The sequence below is a fragment of the Poromitra crassiceps genome (genome assembly GCF_964638095.1).
Source record: "Poromitra crassiceps genome assembly, chromosome: 3".
NCBI classification, from domain to species: Eukaryota; Metazoa; Chordata; class Actinopteri; order Beryciformes; family Melamphaidae; genus Poromitra; species Poromitra crassiceps.
The window spans coordinates 9950266-9957444 of NC_139625.1; positions in this window are offsets into that span (position 1 = coordinate 9950266).

Below are 7179 nucleotides of genomic sequence, written 5' to 3' on the forward strand. Positions count from 1 at the left end.
TTTATCAGCGAGCAAACTGGAATGAGCTCACATCTTTATGTCTGGGTTTAGGTCAAATTTGGTAAATGTTGGAACGTTGCATTTCTTGTCACAACTATCATGAAGAAATATGAACAGTTTACGGCTCGCTCTCTGTTACAGTGTTCTGCTGGATCACTGAGCAGGTGTTGAGTTATTTATAGGGCTGCTGCCATTTAGTTAAGATTTAGATTTTAGTTGCTTGGTCAGTTTTCATTTTGTTTTTTGTTTTTTTATATATATTTTTTTCCCGATTTCTTTATCCCATTTTTATCCCCCATTAGTGCTAATTTTAATTTATTTATCCTGGTTGCTGCTCCACCCTCTGCCGTCATGGGGAGAGCCGAAACTGGCTCCATGCTTCCTCCGAGACATGGGCTGTTAGCCAGCCGCTTCTTTTCTGACAGAGGAAGCTTCACCGGCACGTGGGAGGATCACGCTATTGCAACGAGTTCCCCTCCCTCTGAACAGGCGCCCCTAACGACCAGAGGAGGCACCACATCAGCAACCAGGATATTACATGTTTTGGTGTGGGGTTCCTATATGAAGGAAACCCCCGCAGGGGCACGGGGAGAACATGCAAACTCCACACAGAAAGGCCCTTTTGACGACCCCACCCGGGCGGTGGGCACTCGAGGACATGCGGAAGGACACGCATTCCTTCAGCGCTCACAGCGTCCCAGGTGGGAATCGAACCCAGGACCTTCTAGCTGTGAGGCGACAGCACTTAACACTGCACCACCATGCCCCCCAGTTTTCATTTTGTTGATGTGACCGATATGGGTTGTTGAAGGTCGATGCCAATGTTTTTGGAATTATTCTTTTGTGTCAGTGTATGTTATTATCTTCAAACGTGATATTGTTTGTCACCTTGTGAGACTGGCTCACAGAGTTTGACAGCTCCATGACAGTTTTGAGGTTGAGGGTTCGAGCCTCAGTCAGTTATAGAGCAGAGGTTCTCAAACTCTTTCTTGTCAAGGACCCCTAAACTCACACAAATTAGACCACAGACCCCCATTTTATAAGATTTTGCCTTTTCTAGATGTTTTATTACATAAAGTGTATGAAACCTGAATGAATTCAGCCGTTTAGACAAGAACACTAAGGAAACTTGAAACTCAAAGTAATATAAGTGTAATTGTTGCAACAAGTGAAAAACTCATTACAGAGGTACAGCCTGTCTGAGCTGGAAATCACTCTGCTAGAAGTCTGCAAAGATTCACCTGCAGAAACGTATGTCTTTAGACAAGAGTCCATAGTTTGTGAGAAATAGATTACACATGCTGTCTCACTCCCTGCTCTGATATGAGCCTTATCTTAAACCTTGAAAACATATGTGCTATGCAGACAATTATGTCTACTTTAGAGAGAAAGAGAGAAACCTAACACTCAATAGTTAAGCTACTTTCCATGAAAGACTATGATTAATAATAACAAATAATCAGTGAATAATTAATTAATGAATAATCAATAAAGATGATACTTGCTATAAATTCCTATCACAAAACAAAACCCGTGACCAATATAGTCAAACATTCTGCCATTGTGTTACTTAAGGATGGGATGGTGAAAATATATGATCCCCTCTTTGGGGACCCCCTGGAATCCCCTCAAGGACCCCACCTTGAGAACCACTGAGTTATGAAAATGGACGCCCAGGTGAAAGCCTGAAAAGCTCAGAGAAAACGTGTCCTAACAAATGTGACACAGTGGCTCACAGAGTTGGATTGCTGCCCAGCAGTATTGAGCTCGTGGGTTCGAGCCTCCGTCAGCTTTGAGGTCATGGGTTTCGAGCCTCAGTCAGTTTTAAAACGAAAGACTGAAGAAGCTCTGAGAAAAAACCTGTCTTAAGAAGTGTGGCCCAGTGGCTCAGAGGGTTTGATTGCTGGCCAGCATTTGAGGTGGTGGGTTCGAGCCTCAAGTCACTTTTGAACAGAGACAGCCAGAGGAAAGAATGAAATGCTTTGAGGGAAAACCTGTATTAAGAAGTGTGGCACGGAGAGGTGGATAAACACTTTTCACGGGGGCCATTTCGTGTCGAAAAGGCAGGGTAAACACAGGTGCAAGCAAAACACTGATGAGGGTTTCCAACTTCCATGATTGGAATTAGGAAACCCTCATTAGTGTGGCGCTTGCACCTGTGTTTACCCTGTCTTTTTGGCACAAAATGGCCCCCGTGAAAAGGGTCTATTGCTGGCTGGCAGTATTGAGGTTGAGGAGGGGATTAGGAGAGAGAGGAAACCACAGACTGCCAGCTGAACAGATAAGGGCTCTGATGTATAATGTACTGTTAAAGTTGTGTGAACTGTCACAGTTTGGTGTGGATTTAGTAAGCACAGCCTGCTACAGAGTGAGACACTCAAGGCTGGCTCCACTGTAGTTATCATAAACCCATGCGAAATCGAATCTAGTTATTATTTTGTTTACTGATTGTCAGTGTTGGGGGTAGCTACTCAAAAAAGTAATATATTACACATTACTTTAAAAAAAGTAATGCCTTACTTTACTTCATTACTCCCTGGAGAAAGTAATTTGGTACACTACTCGTTACATTACTTTTGCGTTACTCGGCAACATCGCCTGAGATGAACAATATAACATGAAACCTCATATGCCCATACTGTATCAGCACAAATCCCTATCCTAATAAGGACATACACAAGATCTCACTCCTCCCCGTCCCTCCAGCCCATCCAATCTAGTTGTTGTGCTGCGTAATCGAGTGCATGAAAAAGCACAGCACATTTGGTGTTTTTTTCCATAATCCTGCAGATTCAATCCTGATCCTACAGATAATTGAAGAACTTATGTAATGCAAGTAATGCCATAAGTGTTTGAATAGTAACTTTAATGTGATTACTGGCTTTAGGGCCTGTAATGCCTCTTACACTAATCACTACAGACAAATGTAATGTGATTACTGGATTTAGGGACTGTAATGCCTTACACTACTCGTTACAGACAAATGTAATGTGATTACTGGATTTAGGGACTGTAATGCCTTACACTACTCGCTACAGACAAATGTAATGTGATTACTGGATTTAGGGACTGTAATGCCTTACACTACTCGTTACAGACAAATGTAATGTGATTACTGGATTTAGGGACTGTAATGCCTCTTACACTACTCGCTACAGAAAAAATGTAATGTGATTACTGGATTTAGGGACTGCAATGCCTCTTACACTACTCGTTACAGACAAATGTAATGTGATTACTGGATTTAGGGACTGTAATGCCTCTTACACTACTCGCTACAGACAAATGTAATGTGATTACAGTAATGCGTTACCCCCAGCACTGCTGATTGTTAAAGTGATTTCACAGAAGAAAGTAGAGTGATGAAGGTAAAGACAAAGAAAAGAGAGTAAAGTAGTTTATTCTATCCAGCAGAGATCAACTAAAGCAACAGAAGGCACACGTTACACCAAGGGTAGATGTCACACCAGGGTCAGTCACCCTTGTCAAAATTGCCCCCAGGAGAGTCACAAAAAACTTGGGAGAGGCTGAAATTGACGATGCAATACATTAGCAGGGCTAAATTTGCAGCCTATACAGTACAATGTCGAGCAAATGCTGCGCCTTTTGCAAAAATATATTCATATATAATTAGAGACTTTTTCAGCCACTGGAGCTAATAAACTATACAAAGAGCAGAAAACGTATATTGGTTCAGCTGCTTGTAAGACAGTCCATGCAAGATAGTGTCAGGTAGGTTAACCTGATAGCTTAATAATGGCAGTATTACAGAGTCAGAGAAAAACGGTTAGCAGACTCTTTGTCATAAAACAGTCGTACTGTAGGAAAAAACACATAAGTCCATTATAGCGACCAAAAATATTAGCTTTGAAAACACAAGAAAAAGGTACACAAAAGACATTTCAATATACATCTTTATAGAAAGACTAAAGCGTCTGGAAAATATAGATGTGTTTCCCTTCCAAGCGGTGCAACAACATTACAAAACAATACGCCAATCACTTTGTAAAGGAGAGCTGTGGATCCCAGAGTTGAGACAGGAAGTGACAGGAAGCGGAGAGCAAGAGGGAGGACCTCTCTGAACAAATGGAACACACAGGGTTTAGACACAGCTCTGGAAAGCCTGGGAATGTATGGGGGGTAAATAATACGCCCCCCCCTCCCCCCACATCTTTATCTACTTTTGGAAACTGCACCAAAAAAGTATGACATTTTGAATTTACAAAACTGTGTAGGAACCTTGAATGTAGTTTCCAATGAAATGGGTCATGACGGAACACAATGGTCTCCAAACAATTTGAACACCCAATCAGCAGAACAAAACAAAGTGTCCTACAGTACACAGCAATCATCTGTTGTAAAGTTCAAAGTTATATGGGTTTTGAATGAGGCCATAAATCTCATGCTGAAAGGGGTTAAGCAGTGCAGATAGGCTACTCGAAATGAGACATGGGACTAGTGAGGGGTGTAGTGGTAAATACAGAATGAGACATGGGGCTAGTCAGGGGTGTAGTGGTAAATACAGAATGAGACATGGGGCTAGTCAGGGGTGTAGTGGTAAATACAGAATGAAACATGGGGCTAGTCAGGGGTGTAGTGATAAATACAGAATGAGACATGGGACTAGTCAGGAGTGTAGTGATAAATACAGAATGAGACATGGGACTAGTCAGGGGTGTAGTGATAAATACAGAATGAGACATAGGGCTAGTCAGGGGTGTAGTGGTAAATACAGAATGAGACATGGGGCTAGTCAGGGGTGTAGTGGTAAATACAGAATGAGACATGGGACTAGTCAGGAGTGTAGTGGTAAATACAGAATGAGACATAGGGCTAGTCAGGGGTGTAGTGATAAATACAGAATGAGACATGGGGCTAGTCAGGGGTGTAGTGGTAAATACAGAATGAGACATGGGGCTAGTCAGGAGTGTAGTGGTAAATACAGAATGAGACATGGGGCTAGTCAGGGGTGTAGTGGTAAATACAGAATGAGACATGGGACTAGTCAGGGGTGTAGTGATAAATACAGAATGAGACATGGGACTAGTCAGGGGTGTAGTGATAAATACAGAATGAGACATGGGGCTAGTCAGGGGTGTAGTGGTAAATACAGAATGAGACATGGGGCTAGTCAGGGGTGTAGTGGTAAATACAGAATGAAACATGGGGCTAGTCAGGGGTGTAGTGGTAAATACAGAATGAGACATGGGACTAGTCAGGGGTGTAGTGGTAAATACAGAATGAGACATGGGGCTAGTCAGGGGTGTAGTGGTAAATACAGAATGAGACATGGGGCTAGTCAGGGGTGTAGTGGTAAATACAGAATGAGACATGGGGCTAGTCAGGGGTGTAGTGGTAAATACAGAATGAGACATGGGGCTAGTCAGGGGTGTAGTGGTAAATACAGAATGAGACATGGGGCTAGTCAGGGGTGTCGTGGTAAATACAGAATGAGACATGGGGCTAGTCAGGGGTGTCGTGGTAAATACAGAATGAGACATGTGGCTAGTCAGGGGTGTAGTGGTAAATACAGAATGAGACATGGGACTAGTCAGGGGTGTAGTGGTAAATACAGAATGAGACATGGGGCTAGTCAGGGGTGTAGTGGTAAATACAGAATGAAACATGGGGCTAGTCAGGGGTGTAGTGGTAAATACAGAATGAAACATGGGGCTAGTCAGGGGTGTTGTGGTAAATACAGAATGAGACATGGGACTAGTCAGGGGTGTAGTGGTAAATACAGAATGAGACATGGGGCTAGTCAGGGGTGTAGTGGTAAATACAGAATGAGACATGGGGCTAGTCAGGGGTGTAGTGGTAAATACAGAATGAGACATGGGGCTAGTCAGGGGTGTAGTGGTAAATACAGAATGAGACATGGGGCTAGTCAGGGGTGTAGTGGTAAATACAGAATGAGACATGGGGCTAGTCAGGGGTGTAGTGGTAAATACAGAATGAGACATGGGGCTAGTCAGGGGTGTTGTGGTAAATACAGAATGAGACATGGGGCTAGTCAGGGGTGTAGTGGTAAATACAGAATGAGACATGGGGCTAGTCAGGGGTGTTGTGGTAAATACAGAATGAGACATGGGGCTAGTCAGGAGTGTAGTGGTAAATACAGAATGAGACATGGGGCTAGTCAGGGGTGTCATGGTAAATACAGAATGAGACATGGGGCTAGTCAGGGGTGTCATGGTAAATACAGAATGAGACATGGGGCTAGTCAGGGGTGTAGTGGTAAATACAGAATGAGACATGGGGCTAGTCAGGGGTGTTGTGGTAAATACAGAATGAGACATGGGGCTAGTCAGGAGTGTAGTGGTAAATACAGAATGAGACATGGGGCTAGTCAGGGGTGTAGTGGTAAATACAGAATGAGACATGTGGCTAGTCAGGGGTGTAGTGGTAAATACAGAATGAGACATGGGGCTAGTCAGGGGTGTAGTGGTAAATACAGAATGAGACATGGGGCTAGTCAGGGGTGTAGTGGTAAATACAGAATGAGACATGGGGCTAGTCAGGGGTGTCGTGGTAAATACAGAGACGGGTAAACTTCCCCTCATTGATTGATACAGTTGATCTGAAAATAGGTGAGTAAACTGAGTTTTGTCCAAGTTTTGTCTGAGGGGAGACCCACAGTCTCAGACTTTGAAAACCCCTGCCTTAGGCTATCTGATGTATTTTCTGTCGTGTTCAAAGACAACTCTCAGCTGTGAGCATTACAACTAACAGAGCGACAGGTGAAACTAAGGGCGCAAAAAGTGTTACATCAAGCAAGCTATCTAATTAGCATTAGCTAGCTAACCTGAAGTAACAAAGAGGTTAACGATGAAAATGGACATGGGAAAGTTAGTGATTGCTAGTTTAAGGAGCCTGTTCTGAAACAGATGATTTGGGAAGATGATGTCCTCCTAGACCAAGGGTCTTCTTGGCCATGGAGGACCGAGAGGACCGTTCCTCTAAAACATTACACCAGGTTCACAGCTTCAACCATAGAGGAACTCATCAGTGAAATTGGCTGGTGTAGTGTTTGGTTTCAATGAGAAGCTGCTTCTTCTCGGCGCGCAATGGCTCATGGTGTGAAACTCCCTGTCCTAAGCAGGATGGAGCACCCAGAGTTTCATCATACCATCCAAGAGCTCTGCTAGAAATAATGTCAGTCTCAAGGCATATTTTCAC